Source organism: Camelina sativa, unplaced genomic scaffold (assembly GCF_000633955.1).
Source record: "Camelina sativa cultivar DH55 unplaced genomic scaffold, Cs unpScaffold00519, whole genome shotgun sequence".
Taxonomy (NCBI): Eukaryota; Viridiplantae; Streptophyta; class Magnoliopsida; order Brassicales; family Brassicaceae; genus Camelina; species Camelina sativa.
The window spans coordinates 12,484-31,076 of NW_010921720.1; the positions used below are offsets into that span (position 1 = coordinate 12,484).

The 18,593-nt window shown below is 34.3% G+C and overlaps 2 pseudogenes; both read left to right on the plus strand.

Annotated features, from left to right (window-relative positions):
* The first annotated feature begins 3,238 nt into the window (after positions 1 to 3,238).
* Positions 3,239 to 9,660, plus strand: LOC104773363 (annotated as a pseudogene).
* Positions 9,661 to 12,888: 3,228 nt separating this feature from the next.
* On the plus strand, positions 12,889 to 15,605 carry LOC104773364 (annotated as a pseudogene).
* Positions 15,606 to 18,593: the final 2,988 nt, after the last annotated feature.

Below are 18,593 nucleotides of genomic sequence, written 5' to 3' on the forward strand. Positions count from 1 at the left end.
GCATTTATTTTCTGTTAAATACGTTTCACCCGTGAAATATTTAAACTTTGAAAATAATTTTAAGGCGGTGTAAAATACGTTTAATGATGCTATGCTGGCGAAATATTTCTGGCGTCTTATTCATTATCCGACTTCCTTAATGGCTCGGGTAATGCGAGGTCGATATATTAGGAATACACACCCTCTTTTGGCCAAAAAACCATATAACCCTTCCTTTGCTTGGAGGAGTATCTATTCAACTAAGGCACTGGTGAAGCAAGGCGCGAGATGGGCGGTAGGCTCTGGCTGTTCTATCTCGGTGTGGCGGGATCCATGGTTACCGGATATTCGTCCAAGACCAGCTAATGGTCGAGGTCGACTGTTGCTTCCAAGTTTGATGGTTAACCATTTAGTTAATCCAACTACGAAGGATTGGCACTTACCTATTCTAGAGGAGTTCTTCGATCCGGTGGATATACCAATTATTCGGAGTATTGCGGTTAGTAAATTTTATAAGCCAGACTCTTTAGTATGGCATTATACTAAGTCAGGGAAGTATTCGATGAAATCCGGCTATCGGTTAGCATGGGAATTAATTACGGAAGTTGAAATTGGACCTACATGTATGGCTCTTCGAGCCCAAGCGTGGAAACTTGAGGTTCCATCCAAGGTTCAACATTTTTTCTGGCAGGTCGCTTCTGGTACTCTTCCTGTATTGAAACGGCTTGCATATCGAGGTGTCCGATGTGATACCCTGTGTAAGCGGTGTGGTCTGGAGTCAGAGACCATCAACCATGCTCTTTTTGAGTGTCCGCGTTCGCAGAGTATTTGGGATCTGTCTCCTATATCGCTAGATGCAGAAGGCTTTCCATATGCTTCAATCTATGCGAATCTGGATTTTATATATTGGCGGGCGGCACCGCATTTGGGGATTTCTGATATTTCTCTTCGTCTTCCCTGGATACTTTGGTCAGTCTGGAAAGATAGGAATAAAACGGTTTTTCAGGGTATGGAGGCAGAGCCGATAGATATTTTAAATCAGGCGACTAATGACAAGTTATTGTGGGATGATGCCAAATCTTTTACCGGGAGTTATTTAAAACCTCCGGATTCTTTGGATGTTAAGGAGCCTTCTATCCATTGTCAGATTGATAGTTCTTGGAAAAATTTGGATGCTCTACAGGGCTTGGGGTGGTGGTTTTGCAGTGGTTATGATTTGACGCTTCTCTTGGGAGCCCGGAGTCAGCGACGTGGCCTTACTCCCTTACATGCGGAACTTCAAGCCCTGATCTGGGCTATGGAATCTATTTTGGCGGCAAGAGTAGATTGTCAAGCTTTTGAGACGGATTGTGCATAGTTACTCGCGATAGTGCAGAAGCCCGGTGATCGGCCTGCCTTTTCAACTCTACTGGAGGACTTTTCTATGCTCAGATCATCTTTCCCTTCCTTCACCCTGGACAGGATCCCTCGTGAGTCTAATGCAAGGGCAGATTGTTTAGCCCGGTCTTCAAGAACCTTAGTTTCAAAAATTTCTTTTGGAAACTCATTTCCTCCGGTTTGGGCAACCAACCTCGGAGTTCTCCTTTAATTTATTGTTTGGTTGGAAAAAAAAAAGCTTTGATGTCTTTTTGTGTTTCTAGAAACAAATTTACATATTTTATGTTCACATTATGATCTATATCACTATACCATTAAATAGATAAAGCAATATTTTTAGACTAACCGATTTAATTTAAACTAATCCTAAGTCTAAAAATGTAATGAGAAAAATGATAAAAGTGGTAAATAAATGAATAATTTTTTTCCTTGTTTGTGAAATATAATTTACTTTTAATAAGTAAATAGGTTATGACAATCATAATTAAATATATTTTTGGATTTAATAGTTGATTAAATTTTTTTTTTTAAATAATCGAAAAACATTGGTTATAATATTTCAATAGTATATTTATGTAAATAATAATGAGAAATAAAGGTATTTATTGAAAAAATGTACAGGAGCTCTCTAAATGTAATACCTCAGCTTTTTTATGAGAGTACTTCTCTTTTATATATATAGGGGATATTTTTAGGTCGTGGTCTTCATGGAACGTTTTCAAGTGCTAATATAATATTTTCTGATTTTACACATAAAAACAAACAAAGTCCACTATAAACGACGTCGCGGTTGAATATTTTATGTTTAGTGGATTATAAAATTAACTTTTAGCGTTAAGGATAATATTCTTTTTTTTAATATATTTATTTATTTTCTTAACTGGATTATACGTTTATAACTTTTGTTAACGTTAAACTGATGATGGAAAATCAAGTACGATGTTGAGTATATTAAGTTGAACTATGTGTTTAATTTTGTTCATGTATTTTCCAAAAGAACCAAAAGATCTTGTATTGTAAAAAAAAATATATAAAATTTTATCAAAGTACTCTTTTCTCTTTTAAATGTCAGAAAATAAGTTTTTATAAAAACAAATCAATAAAAATAGAGAAGTTTCAAAGTTTAATTTGTACTGAAATCTTTTATTAATTATACTTTTTTGTTTACGCCAAATTTTTTTATTATGTAGATTTTTTTTTATAACAACAAAGATAATATGATATTATGTTAAGATAGTGGAATAGTACGAAGAAGCAAAGAAAAGCTGGTGGAAATTATTGCGAGTATTATATATAATTATCAGCCAATGGCGATCTCATTTTTATTATTATTGAGAGTATGATCATCGTCATTATTCATTAGCCAAAGAGGTTCGATTCGACCTTCTTCTTTAATGGTCGTTCACTACTTCCTTGGCTGAAGTCGTCGCTAAGAACACTGTCAGGTTATTTCTTACTCCGTTACACTTTTCATCGATCATTCAATTCGCTTTAGCTTTTGGCACATCCTTCATAATTCATCTCTCTCTCATTTGGAAGATAATTTCTTTTTTTTTACTTTGGATATTACAACTATTTTTTGGACAGTTATTGCAACAGTATTTCGGTAACTTATTTTTTTGATGAAAGTGAATATCGATTTTGTTAGAACGTTGAATTCAAAACCAAATAAAAGATCTGCGGGTGTGTTGCTTTGCTATTTTGTTCATGTTTAGATGACAATATATGTAGAACCTTACTTTGAAGTTTGAATGATGGTAAATAAGTTTTAGTATAGCATTTAAACTTTAGTTGGAGACTAATTGTTTCTTTATGGCCTTATTTGTTTGGAGAATTACGTCATCAGAACAAAAGGGTTATACAAGGATAATTACTAGTTATGATGACCATACGTGCAGATAACTCGGAAACTATATAATAGATATGGCTCCAACCGATATGATTTATGAGCCAATCTTGGAGCACGGAGTTTTCCGGTTTGACTGTTCCGTGGAGCATTAGGAAGCCGCATTCCCTAGTGTTTCATTTAAGAACAGCAAAGACAGGGAAGTGCCTATTGTATCTCAAAGTATTCCAACATATATTCCGACGTGTGATAGTATTCAGGAGCAACAAGTTGTCACTTTTGAGGTTAGCGTTTGTATTTCTTTTTTTCTTCTCAAACTGGTCTTCGATGTCAATTTTGACATGATCCAAGAGCAAAAGGTTGTCACTCCTAAGTCTTAATGCTAACTTGTGAGTTGTGATGCAGTTTTATCCGGGCACATCGTTTTATGGGACGGGAGAAGTTAGTGGCCAGTTGGAAAGAACAGGGAAACGGGTGAGTCATTCACTTAGAAACCATCATCAACTCGTTACCCTAATTAATTTGGTGAGTATAATGTTCAGGTTTTTACATGGAACACTGATGCATGGGGATATGGCCCTGGAACCACTCCACTGTACCAGTCACATCCATGGGTACTAGTAGTCCTTCCAACTGGAGAAACACTAGGGGTTCTTGCTGATACAACACGAAAGTGTGAGGTATATATATATGATTATTTTAGCTCGTTGACTCATTCAATTTTTATGGACCTATATCTATCTTTTTCATTGTATTGATATATATTTTCTTGTCTAGATTGATCTAAGGAAAGAGGGAATTATAAGAATTATCGCCCCTACATCATATCCGATAATCACCTTTGGTCCATTCTCCTCACCTATTGCTGTCTTGGAGTCCTTGTCGCATGCCATTGGTAATTTCTTATTTGTGCTTATTTGGTTTTTTGAAAAAAAAAAGATCATTGTTTATGCAAGTTGTATGGTTTGAGACTAGTGTTTCGTCTTTACTTTTTGTTCTCTTCTTTTACTTCTCCTTGGTTAATACTATTTGTTGTTTAATTAAGTTATATTGTCTATATATCAGGAACTGTCTTTATGCCTCCAAAGTGGGCCTTAGGCTACCACCAATGCCGTTTTAGTTATATGTCTGACAAGAGAGTAACTGAGGTCAGTGTTTTTGTCCATATATATATTCGGGCTCTTTAGTGAAGCTAAAGAGAGGAATGCAACTTTATGATCAGTTACCTTGATGATTACAGATAGCTCAAACATTTCGTGATAAGAAGATTCCTGCTGACGTGATATGGATGGATATAGACTACATGGATGGCTTTCGCTGTTTCACATTTGATAAGGCATGAATGGTTATTCGTTTAGATCAATAAGTAGAAACTTATCAGTGCTTACCATGGTTTACGTAGACTAAATTTTACAAGTTTTAGGTATTGACATTATAAGAAATTTATGTAATACTATGTTCAGGAGCGTTTCCCGGATCCTAGTGCTTTGGCAAAATATCTCCATAACAATGGTTTCAAAGCGGTCTGGATGCTTGACCCTGGGATAAAGCAGGAGGAAGGTTATTCTGCTTACGATAGCGGAAGTAAAAATAATGTTTGGGTTAGACAAGCAGACGGGAAGCCATTTATTGGTATATATCACTTTCAATTTATGATTGTTATGCCGTCTTGTTATGTTATTTTGATATGTATGCAAATTTTTGGATATTTATGTTTGGTTTCATCAGGTGAAGTATGGCCGGGGCTTTGCGTTTTCCCTGACTATACAAACTTTGAAGCTCGCTCTTGGTGGGCTAATTTGGTTAAGGACTTTATGTCAAACGGTGTTGATGGTATATGGAACGATATGAATGAGCCAGCAGTTTTTAACGTAATTTGGTCTACTTTGCTTTTATCTTTTGATTTCTTAGGTAGCATTTTTATCCAATTATTCATGTGTATTTATTTTTCAATGCCCAGACCGTTACAAAGACGATGCCGGAGAACAATATTCATAATGGAGATGATGAGCTTGGAGGTGTTCATAACCACTCACACTACCACAATGTAACTTTCTTGTTGTACTCTAATCTCACATTTTCTCTACGCACATCTAATGTTATATAAGTATGCAGAGGGTTATTGGCTTTATGGATTATCACCGTTCTAGCGTGGTATTGTGTATGTATACATAATACTATTACCTGTATCTCCATGGTTTTCTTTTTTTGATCCTAAGTCTCTTATGAATGTACTATTACCTGTCTTTGTGTACGTTGATAGGCACTTCAACTTAGCTTTGTCAAGTTTTTCGCTGTCTAGGTCTACGGGACGCTGATGGGAAGGTCAACTTATGAAGGGATGGAGCTAGCTGATAAGAATAAGCGACCTTTTGTATTGACAAGGGCTGGATTCATAGGTAGCCATAGATATGCTGCGACTTGGACAGGAGATAACCTTTCAAACTGGGAGCATCTACATATGTCTATATCCATGGTCCTTCAGCTGGTAAATATTTTAGGTGTTTGCTACATCCTTAATAAAGAAAAAGCATGATGTTAATCTATTTTCTTGCTCATACCATAATAAACACCTTTAAACTGTGACACAATCAATTAAACTGCATTTAGGGGCTTAGTGGTCAGCCTTTATCAGGGCCAGATATCGGTGGCTTTGGTGGCAATGCAACTCCGCGGCTATTTGGACGTTGGATGGGCATTGGAGCTATGTTTCCATTCTGTCGTGGCCATTCTGAGGTGGCCACTGATGATCATGAGCCATGGTCATTCGGAGAAGAGGTACTTTTCTGCTTGCAAATCTTGTAAGAGCCATCACTAAAACATTTTTTTTTAATCACCAAAATAAGAAAGATAACTACTTACAAATTTGCAGCCTTAAAGAAAGTCAACCATTCGTTTGACAAAAAAAAGGGTCAACCATTCATATGTTGTGATTTTTTATGTCACTTATGAAATTTAGTATTTTTATCAGTGTGAGGAAGTCTGCCGTGCCGCATTGATGAGGCGTTACCAACTCCTACCACATTTTTACACCTTATTTTACATTTCCCATACAACTGGTGCTCCAGTTGCAGCTCCAATCTTTTTTGCTGGTACGTTTGTGTAAATGATTGTAATCAATCTCTTGAACTTATGCAATCAAATCTCATACTCAACTTTTTCGTTCTGTCTTAATGCAGATCCTAAAGATACCCGGCTAAGAACTATCGAAAATGCTTTTCTTTTGGGTCCACTTCTTATATATGCAAGGTTTTCTTCTTCCCATTCAATCATTTTGCATGACGAAGTGTTTCAATGCTATGTCAATGAATTTTTGGAAAGAAAAATGACCAGATTTAGATGTACTAGGAGTTTTAGAATGTTGAAGTAATTAGAACCATTTGTTGGGCTTCATGATATATTTACATCTTGTAAGCTTTGGTCATGGAGATGTTTCAAGTGTTTCTAACCTTTTTTTGATAATATAACACAAATAAATATCATCACAGTCATCATTAAAAATTCACCTTATAGTCTTTCTCTTTATAAGTCATTTATTGTAAATAGTTTGAGGCAATTTTTGTTATTTACTCATCTCCCAAACATTTATTCTCATCAACTTGTCTTTGGTTTGTTTCTACCGTTATCTAGCACGTTATCTAATCAGGGATCACACGAGTTGCAACACATAATGCCTAGAGGAAATTGGTTGAGATTTGATTTTGAAGATTTACATCCGGTATGGTCACTGACACTTGTGGTCACCGTTTCTCTTTAATTTCATTGGAAAATAACTTAATTTTTTTTTTCTTTTACGTTTTCTACATTTTTCGTTTCATGATGTCAGGATTTACCGACATTATATTTACAAGGTGGATCCATCATAATATTGGCTCCTCCACATCTGCATGTTGGAGAATTTAGTTTGTCAGATGACTTGACACTACTTGTGTCATTAGATGAAAATGGTAAGTTCTACACTTCTACTTCTCTTAGTCTTCTTGTTTCAACTTATTTATCAAATAGCTATGTTTTATATTGAGATAGATATCATAATGTAAATTAAGAGAATAACTAGTTTACATTGTCTCGGTTAGGGAAAGCTGAAGGAATCTTGTTTGAGGATGATGGAGATGGATATGGCTACACTAAAGGAAGATTTCTAATTACACACTACATTGCTGAGCAACACTTCTCCACTGTTACTGTCAAGGTTTCAAATAGTGAAGGAGAGTGGGAGAGGCCAAAGCGCCGTGTTCATGTCCAATTATTACTAGGAGGCGGTGCAATGGTACTGCTCCTTCTCTTGTTAATTTTTTTTTTGTGTAACTATAAGTTCAAAATAATTAAATATAGATAATGTTAAACAGCTTGATGCTTGGGGAATGCATGGAGAAATTATCCACATTAAGATGCCTTCAGAAAATGAAGTTTTAGAGTTAATATCTACAAGCAATGAGTGCTTTAAACTTCATATGGGTAAATTTTATCTTCTAATTTTGTCTATAGCTACTTTTCTAATAAGCTTTGTAGTTATAATTAGGAATCAATTTTGTATTTTCTACATACTCATCATGAAATAGCTACACCGAAATTTTAATTCTCATAGATATTAATTCTAAGGGTGTTATTGTAGAAAATACAAAACTGATTCCTGAAAAGGAAATGTTAGCTGGACAAAAGGGAATGGAACTTTCAAAGGAACCAGTTGAGCTAAACAGCGGTGATTGGAAACTTAATATAGTTCCTTGGATTGGTGGAAGGATATGGTCCATGACACATGTTCCATCAGGTAATGCAGCGATGAACTGCTTTTATTTTTGTATACGTACTATTAGGCTTGAAAACGTTGCAAATCGCATAAGAAAGATATACTTTCGACGATCTTTTGAGGATCAACAGGGGTTGCATTTCTATATTTTCTCAAGTTTTCCTATTAGCTCTCCCTAAAAACCTTCTCCTGCCATGATTAACACTTGTTTTTTTTTTTTCTATGGTCGTATAAATGTAAATAACTAAGTTATATATAGAAATTTTACAACCTTAGAATCAGCGTATGGTGGACTGTTTGATCATTTTATGTCTAGATTGAATTTTGAATATGCAGGGATTACAACTCTGGTTGATTACAATTTGCAGGAGTCCAATGGCTTCATAGCAGGATAGATATCAATGGTTATGAAGAGTACAGTGGTACTGAGTACCGGTCAGCTGGATGTACTGAGAAATATAATGTCATTGAGTGAGTTTATACTTTGACGATCTCTTCCACTTATGCATATTTCTTGCATGTAATGATGTTGACATGTACACACAACTATCCTCTCTCTTCTTGTTATCATTATTTATGTTACCCAATTTATAGTTTCATCTCGTGTAGGAGAAATTTGGAACATGGAGGAGAAGAAGAATCTCTTATCATGGAAGGTGATGTAGGTGGTGGACTGGTTCTTCGGCGGCAAATAAGTATACCCATTGACATTCCCCGAGTTCTAGCATCGAAGCCCGTAGTGTTGGTGCTGGCTCTGGTGGATTTTCAAGGTTTGCGTGATTACTTCACATTTTCCTTTCTTTTTGCATCATGTCTATGTTTTTGCAATAATTTATCTACATCATATATTCTACCAAGAATGAAAAAAGAGTACATAGACTTTCGTAAGACAAGCTGCAAGATCTGGATCTGGCATACATACCAATATATTGTAATCTTGTTGAGTAGTTTGAGTAAGTAGAGTGTGCAAGTTAACCATTCAAATTCTTCTGTCTTTTTCTTTTCCTTCTGTCTGGAAAATGATGGTCTTTATGGTTCTGGTTACTAAACGATGCAGGCTAGTATGCTTAAGAGTCCATCCAACTTTCACTCTTTTGCATCCAACTGAATCTTTTGTCTCCTTCACATCGACTGATGGCTCAAAGCATGAAGTTTGGCCAAATTCTGGAGAGAAACTATATGAAGGGAACATCTCCCACATGGTAAGTATCTTCATGCTCTTCCCATTTTCTAATCAAATAGAGAGAGGGTTGTGATCCTTCAGTTCAGCTTAGCAGTAAAGAAGAACTAAAAAAACCAGCAGAGGCTTAGCAACTTTAAACATGCGAAGAGCCTTTCCTTATTGATCGACTATAACATTTGTGGGCAAACAATCTTCTTCTATGTTTCTTCCAGGTGAATGGATGTTGGTGGACAATAGCCTCAATCTACGTCTGGTAAACAGGTTCGATGTTAGTCAGGTCTTCAAATGTATTGTCCACTGGGACTGTGGAACCGTTAACTTGGAGCTATGGTCTGAAAACCGACCTGTATCCAAGGAATCTCCTTTGAAAATAGATCATGAATATGAAGTCCTAAGTTTCCCATAAATGTGTTCGCACAGTTCAGTTTCCTACTTGGATTGTTTATTATAAATACAAAATAAGAGAATGAACAGTTGTGGTTTCGATTTAAATTATCTATGTATGGGACATTGTGTTATATTTGATACTCCCTCTGTCTCATGAAGATTGATGTTTTGAGACTTTCACACATATTAAGAAAATTTTTAGTTTTTATTTGTTAATTAATTTATAATTATTTTTTGGTAGAGAGAGAAAATATAAACCAATAACAATTCAAAAATTTTAATATTTTTAATGATTACTTCTTGAAGTTTGCAAAACATCAATCTTTGTGGGACAAAAATATATCCCAAAATATCAATCTTTGTGAGACAGAGGGAGTATTTCGCTACCTAAATAATTGAACTCGGAGCTTAATTAGTAGCCAGTTTGACTAGAGCGGTCTAGTATATGTGGAGCCTAGGACATAAAAAAATCATTCGGATTAATGATTAAATCCGGTTTTTGGTGTAATTATTTTGGTTCTATTGGTATAAATGTATAACAGTTGAGAGACAGATGAGGAAAATAGTCTTCTCTTTGGTAGCATATGTATTCACTTCCAGTTTGTTTCAACTTTCCACTTTGTACGGTTCAAATTTCCTATATGGCTCTAGTCCATATTCATTTTTTCTCTCCTAACTAGTTCACATTTATAAATCATCCCCTATATATTAAAAGAGAAACATTCTTGAAGAAAAGCTGACATGTCATGGTCAGAGAGTTCTGTGCTCAATTTATTAGTTACTTGCCATTAATATTCTATAATATTATATAAAACTGCCATTACTGTTCAATTTATTTATATACACAATATTTTGTTCCTATAAATTCTAAAATTGGTAAATATTATTCAAATATTAATAAATATTATCCTCTACATATTTTTGAAATTATTTTCAAAACCTATGTATTATAATATAATAAAAATTATAACATGATATGTAAAAAATATATATTCTAATTGTTAACTCAAAATTATAACTTTGAATAATAGATATTGGAAAATCTTTCAAAAACAATTTGACCGCATCTTAAATTTATTTTAAACTATAAAATATTTAAACTTATGTAAATCCTAATTGTCAGTTTTCCATATAGAAAATTTCTGATATATAAGACTAACATATATTAAAGATTCCTTAATTTCAAAATTAACATATTAAAAATATAAAATCTTATATATATTTTAATATTATTTCTTAAAGATTTCGAATGACGGTTTTTATAGATAAAAAAAATATTATATCCCTTATGGAGTATGGCTACCGGGACGGGTTTGACCCGCTTAAGAATTTAGGTCATTCGTTTCAAGAAGTTTTAATATTTTTGATGGTTTTTATCCGTTTCATAATTTACAAGTTTTATACAATTCTGATTACTCACTAATTCGGTAAACGTTAGATTCGGGTATGTTGTTTTGTGAATCTTAATTTTATGCTGAAACTTTTATTATTTCAAAAATCACAAACTGAATGAAACCAAACTAATATAATTTTGAACTGTAAATAATTTAACAAATAATTATATCTACAAATGTAATTCTATGTGTACATAATATATTACAAATCTTATAGTAAACATAGTTTTTGAAATCAATCACGCACGTACGTGCGGGTCNATGACGGTTTTTATAGATAAAAAAAATATTATATCCCTTATGGAGTATGGCTACCGGGACGGGTTTGACCCGCTTAAGAATTTAGGTCATTCGTTTCAAGAAGTTTTAATATTTTTGATGGTTTTTATCCGTTTCATAATTTACAAGTTTTATACAATTCTGATTACTCACTAATTCGGTAAACGTTAGATTCGGGTATGTTGTTTTGTGAATCTTAATTTTATGCTGAAACTTTTATTATTTCAAAAATCACAAACTGAATGAAACCAAACTAATATAATTTTGAACTGTAAATAATTTAACAAATAATTATATCTACAAATGTAATTCTATGTGTACATAATATATTACAAATCTTATAGTAAACATAGTTTTTGAAATCAATCACGCACGTACGTGCGGGTCCATACCTAGTAATCATCTTATTCAGGAATCATCTTTATTAAAGTCACAAAAGAAACTCATCTTAAGGAACATTCGAAATCTCATGAAAACCAACTAAATAATTTTAAAAGAAAATCATGTCACTGCATTAACGAAAACAAAACCTAAATCCCGAAATATCACCATGAAACCTAAAATATTAAGCTACATTAAACCACACAAATTTAGACATTGCTAAAACATCAAGGTCAAGATATTTTTTCATTTTTTATAAAATAATACAAAAGTATTACTAGTTTACCATTATTAACAATCAACAACATTTTTAACACTTTTAAAAATACAAAAAATGAAGGTCAATATGTATGTTTTTTTTTCCAAATATGTTCCATATTGCCGAGCAGAAGGACGTTACGTTATCAAGCTTGAGAGAATACTTGTTAAAGGGATCTGCCACTGCCAGTAGATGCCCCAGTGACTGAAGGGCAAGTAAATTAATTTTACTAGAAACAATTTGTTTTATCGGAGTCTTAATAAAAGCTTTGGAAACAAAATTATAAGTTTACAAGAATGATTTTTTTTTTCACTGAATAAGTTTATATTTTTAATGCATCTAAAATTAGTTTGATATGAAATTAAATTTATGGAAAAAAAAAAATAATATATATATATATATACCGGTTGATAGCAAGAAAACTGAACGATTGTCAATAATTGTTATGTATCATGGTGAGGCAATCTCCCAACACCAGTAACATTGGTAGAGGCAACTCTAGTAATAGCTTGAACATCATATTACATGGAACTGTTGGTTCGAGGTTTAATTAGTGAAATATATATAACTGCGGAATAATATTTAAAACCTAGTTTGATGTGCATAGTTCTCTGAGATTCTGTCCACCAGAATCTCCCAGTTGCGTTTGTGATTAAAATTGAGAAGCCATTTCTTGTTTCATATGCAGACATATTTGAGGTTTAGAAACTCAGGTTCAGGAGACAAGGAAGCAGTTGAGCTCCCTTTTAACTCATTCCGAGGTGTATGATGATATGAGAGTTAAGCGACCAAATAGTGTGATCTTGGATGGTAAGCCATGCATTGAGAAGACATTGCCTTTAAGGACATCTCCATCGAAGATTTCTAAGCGTATCTTAAAAGTTGCTTAACATTAAAATTAAATCAAAATGGGTCCCAAATCAAAATACATAATAAATAGAAGAAACCATCCTATGTTAAAGCAATTTTTGTTAAAGGATTGTGTATGTGTCGGTTTATGATTGGTCGGACTAATTAAATAAGAAATTTTGTTTTTCCGCGTGTTTTTTTTATCTTTTCTCTCTTTCGTTTCACGACTCTTTCTCGAGCGATGCCGGTGACTGGGATCAGAAATTCTTTCTCGGCAATGCGACGCTGGTTCGCCTCGAAATCCCTCTCCAGAGAGGAAACATCGTTTTGGCTATTCTCTTCTTCTTCGGCGACGCGTTTCCTCAAGTCTCTTCTTCTTCGGCGACGCGTTTCCTCAAGTCTCTTCTTCTTCTTCCTCTGCTTTCAGATCCAAGACAGACATGTCCGCTAATTCTCATCCTCCTAATTCCAAAAACGTCCTCTGTAATGCAGCCGCCGGTGCCGCCGCTGGTAAATATATATATATATATATATTTAAATATATATATATATATATATATATATTTAAATATATATATATATATATATATGCTCTGATCTCCTTCTCTTTCCTACTAAACTTTTTTCTTGAATTTTTTTTTTTTGATTGATTGAAAAAAATTTCTGATTCTTTTTCAGGGGTTTTTGCGGCTACGTTTGTTTGTCCTCTTGATGTTATAAAAACGAGGTTTCAAGTTCATGGGCTTCCCAAGCTCGGTGATGCCAACATCAAAGGTTTCTCCTTTTTTTTTTTCTTTTCTTTTCTGATCAACTCGGGAATTGGATTCGAGGATTGCGCTGATATATATCATCTACTTTATTCTGATCAGGTAGTCTAATTGTTGGCAGTCTTGAGCAGATCTTTAAGAAAGAAGGCATGCGTGGCTTATACCGCGGACTGCTCAACTGTGATGGCTCTTCTCTCCAATTGGGCCGTGAGTTTTTTTAACTTCTTCTTTATATATGATTCGTCTTTCCACTTGTTGGATTCTATTGGACTTATTGGAGCTGTAAGACTTTACTTTTGCAGATTTATTTCACAATGTATGACCAGCTCAACTCAAGAGCTTTCTTTGCTAAAAAGGTTAGTAGTAGCGCTTTTTTTACCTCAAACAAAAAGAAAAAACAAACCTTCTTAATCCCTTATTAATATTAACCTCATCTAATCAAACTGCTTCTCTGTTTGTAATTAGATGTGGATCGCAAACTCAGCGTTGGTGCTAACGTATTGGCTGCTTCTGGTGCTGGAGCTGCTACTACCATTGCCACAAATCCTCTTTGGGTTGTCAAGACTAGACTTCAGGTCCGTTTTTTTTCTTTTTCTTTGCTTCATCTATGCAATCATAAGGAAACAACAAGGTGGGGAACGTTAATTAGTTGTAGTATACACAACACCTGCTTTTACCAAGCTATTTTGGTATAACAACTAAATTACTTAGTCCTCAAGAACCTCACCTAACTTAGAATGTTGTTAATTTGTGTCACGATAAGAATCTATTTCCAACACCTTATTGATTCTCCTTCAGACACAAGGAATGAGAGCGGGAGTTGTGCCATACAAAAGTACGCTTTCTGCTCTAAGGAGGATAGCTTACGAAGAGGGGATTCGAGGATTGTACAGGTTTTTTTCCATCTTGCCAACACTTTTTTTTTTTTTTTTGTTTTCTGTTAGCATATCAAAGGTCTTTTTTATTTATTTATTTTAAAAGTCTTTCCATTTCTCTCGCTCTTTGTGCTACCAAAACCAGTGGTCTTGTGCCTGCACTAGCTGGTATCAGTCATGTTGCCATTCACTTTCCTACATATGAGATGATCAAAGTCTACTTGGCCAAGAAAGGTACAAACTGATGATCCATAAATCTTTTGAATTGGATGAAGTAAAGAAAACGGTAAAACCTTTGTGGAGATGAGATCAACTAAAAAAAAGGTTTGTGAATAAATCAGTTGATAATCTCAATGCTCGTGATGTAGCAGTTGCCTCTTCCATTGCCAAAATATTTGCTTCCACATTAACATACCCGCACGAGGTGATTTTGCTTGATTTTCAAGGTGGATCTGTTCGAGGACGATAGAATTCGAAATCAACGAAGGTGACGTTTTTTTCTTTAATTTCACTCGCTGCTTCTTTGTTTTTGATGTCACTTTGCGGTGTGAGATATGTTTATGCAACGATGAAGCTACAATCTTTCATAACTTCACTGATAAAAAGACCAGTTTTATGATTTATCAGCTACTGATTGGTGATTAGGTTTAGTGTTGAATAGGCAATGCTTCATTTTATGGTGGAATTGGAAATAATTTGGGGGCTTTGAGTAGCTTGGAGAGAGTTGAGATCCTCTATTTTGATTTTGATTTCCGGATTCTTTTTGATTCTGCACTATGTAGTATTGTTACTTGATGATCAGATTCTGAGTTTAATTGAGTCTTGAGATTTAACTAATAGTTTTATTGAATGAATCGGTAAAGAAGGACTCTATCGTATGAGTTTAATTTGGTAGTTCTGATGTCGATCTACTTTAGTGTCAATTTTATGGTCTAAGTCAAATATCTCATGGATATTGTTTAAGTCAAACAGTGAGAGATTGCGGGTGTTTTGAGAGGGTCACCTTTTCTTGCCCCTATGATTTCAGGTACCATGTTCTGTCTTCACTTGATTAATAATGTGATTTGGGAATTGATATTAGTAAAATTAATAATGTGAAGGCTTTCTCTTTGGCAAATTGTCTGTGGATCAGGGACTTCAACGCAGAATCACCGCTACTATCAACCAGTTGCTGCCTTGGGTTCGGGGATGCAAGTCTTGCTTTCTTGGGGAACTTCTGTCATCAGCTTCAGGATGTTGAACTCTATGGATTAGATGGAGTGACAGATGCAGGTGTGAGCGAGTTACTTCAGAGCAAAATTGTTGGCCTAGTGAAGGTGAATCTGAGCGGATGTATAAATGTTTCAGACAACACAGTGTCTGCAATTTTGTTTGGAAGCAATGATCAAGTTTGTGTTGTAAAAAAAGTTCTCTTGTTTTTTTTTCAAAAAAATGTTAAGAAACTTGCTTTATAACTTTATCAATGGAGGCATATATTTTCTTTGATCTTTAAAAAGTTCTTAGTTCAAAAATTTGTACTTTAGCAATTTGTTAACAAACTTATCAATGGAGATGGTGTAAGCTTATAGTGTATTAATTACTATAAGTTTCCTAGTTAGAAGGTCTTTGGTTTGTTCACCTATATATATTTGAGATATAAGATCACAAAGGAGGGTTTGTACTATTTCAAATGGAGTATGTTTGTTCGTCACCTGGATTTATCTAATGGAGGGTTTTTCTTTTTTTTCTTGCGTGTGGTCTGTGGTACATACGTAGTAATCAAGAACACAATTAATAGAATTCCTTTTTATTGATGAAAATATATATGGTCGATAATATTTTCACAAACATATAATTTAAGATAGATAAGTCTGCTTTCATCATAAATACCAAATAACCATATATAGAAGGAAGTCTATATGCTTCTTTTCTTCTCTCATGGACCACCACCGGGAACTTTGTATACTGAAACACCAAACACCAATATGAGACTTTGATTTTAATGTTACTTACATCATATATGTTGTAGATGGAAAAACGAGATAAATATTTTAGAGAAAGTGGTTACCTCCACAGTAAGAGCCAGGAACTAATAGATCACCACATGCGTGAGATAATAAGCTAAGCTTTCTCACATCAAATTGCTCCGCAAATCGAGGGTTGACAGCATCACAAAGGCAATACATCTTGTCAATTTTTAAATTGTTACAGCATTGTGGAATAGGAGGGATGAATGGGGTATTCAGTCTCAAAGACTTAGAACAATAAACAAAATCTCCATAACCTTTTGTTACGCTACATCCACGATAAGGTTTGAACGATGATGTTCCTGTAACAAGCAATATAAACATAACAATATAAATCTTCATCATCTTCAATTCGTTTTTTTCTCTCTATGATATGTCTTCCTCTTATAAATCATTACATATATATATATATGTATACTAGAAAGTTTATTAAGGAAATTTCTGACTGGCAATTATGAAAATTACCAAAATACTATAGTCAATGCAATAAAGAAGAAGAAAAGGAAAAAGGAAAAATAATATTATTTACAAAGAAATACAATATTTTTATTGCTAATTTTCCATTTTTAAAAATCAACAAATCTTGCAATTATTAATTAAGGAAAGAACAAAAAAAAGTAAGGGTTTTTCCCTGGTAATTTCGTTAGTGAAGGCAGCCGCATATGATTTATAGGCCAGATATCAAACAAGGCCAAATTTTTAAAAAGGGCCGATAATTATTTAATTAGGCCCAAATTGTCAAAAAGGAAAAGAAGAAGTCGCCTGAACTGAAGAGATGATCATCGATGGTCGGCGGCGAACAAGGAAGAGCTATGATGAGTTGCAGCGACGACAAGTTAGAATTGTGTAAATGAATCGTAGCCTTGAAGGTCTCTCTTCATTGCAGTTTCAGGAAACATAGGAAGAAGAAGAAGTCGCGAGACAGAGTTGTCTGCTGCATTAAAAAGCTTGGACTTAAAAATCACGTCTACCAAGTGGTTGTCTTCTAGAGGTGCAGCTGTGTTTATCACACCACAAGATGTAGGGTAGGGTTTAGCATGCTAGTTCATATGAGTATCGCTATCAACCAATGTTTGGTTAGATGCAGTTTCTTGATAATAAAAAAGGTTGCAGCTGTTTGAAGTTTTAGATGGTAATATTGAACCGACGGCTTAGTGTTCCTCCTTAAAAGAAAACATATAGCAGCCTAGCAGGTTTTGTTGGGGCTAATCTATTCTCAGGGATATTTCTTTTAAGGAGAAGATATTGTTTAAGGACTAATGTATGTTTTTTTACGGCTGTAAGTTATATCATTGGTTCTCCAGTAGCTGTAAGAAGAGTCTCAGGGGTATCACTTAAATTGCTGATATGAGGCAAGGTTAAGATTTGATGGTCGGAGAATCATAGCTAGTTGCCTCAAGACTTGAACTAGTGTGGTTCTTTTTTCTGTTTTTTTGGACTCACTGCAAGAGTAAAATTGTGAAGGCTAGCTTGGAGAACCACACTACTTGGCAGAGGTACATACATATGACGTTACATTTCTTAACTATAAACTAACTGTGATGTCCAATATTATAAACTATAAACTAAGTTTTCAATTATAAACTATACACCATGAGACGTCAAAGACTGTATAAGGTTGAGCTTTTAAAGATGTAACAGATCATTCGTTTGCAATAAAAACACTTAGAAGGCTACGTACGTCTGCTTTAAGATAATTAAATAAGTCTGCTTTCATCATAAAATACCAAATAACCAATACATAGAAGGAAGTATATATGTTTCTTTTCTCCTCTCATTGACCACCGGGAACTTTGTATACTGAAACACCAAACACCAATATGAGAATTTGATTTTAATGTTACTTACATCATATATGTTATAGATGGAAAAACGAGATAAATATATATGAAAAAGTGGTTATAATTAATGTTTAATTACCTCCACAATAAGAGCCTGGAACTAATAGATCACCACATGCGTGAGACAGTAAGCTAAGCTTTCTCACATCAAACTGCTCGGCAAATCGAGGGTTGACAGCATCACAAAGACAATACATCTTGTCAATTTTTAAGTTGTTACAGCATTGTGGAATAGGAGGGATGAATGGGGTATTCGGACTCAAAGAGTCTAAGCAATAAACAAAATCTTCATAACCTTTTGTTACGCTACATCCACGATAAGGTTTGAAAGATGATGTTCCTGTAACAAGCAATATAAATATAAAAATATAAATCTTCATCATCTTCAATTCGTTTTTTCTCTCTATGAATATGTCTTCC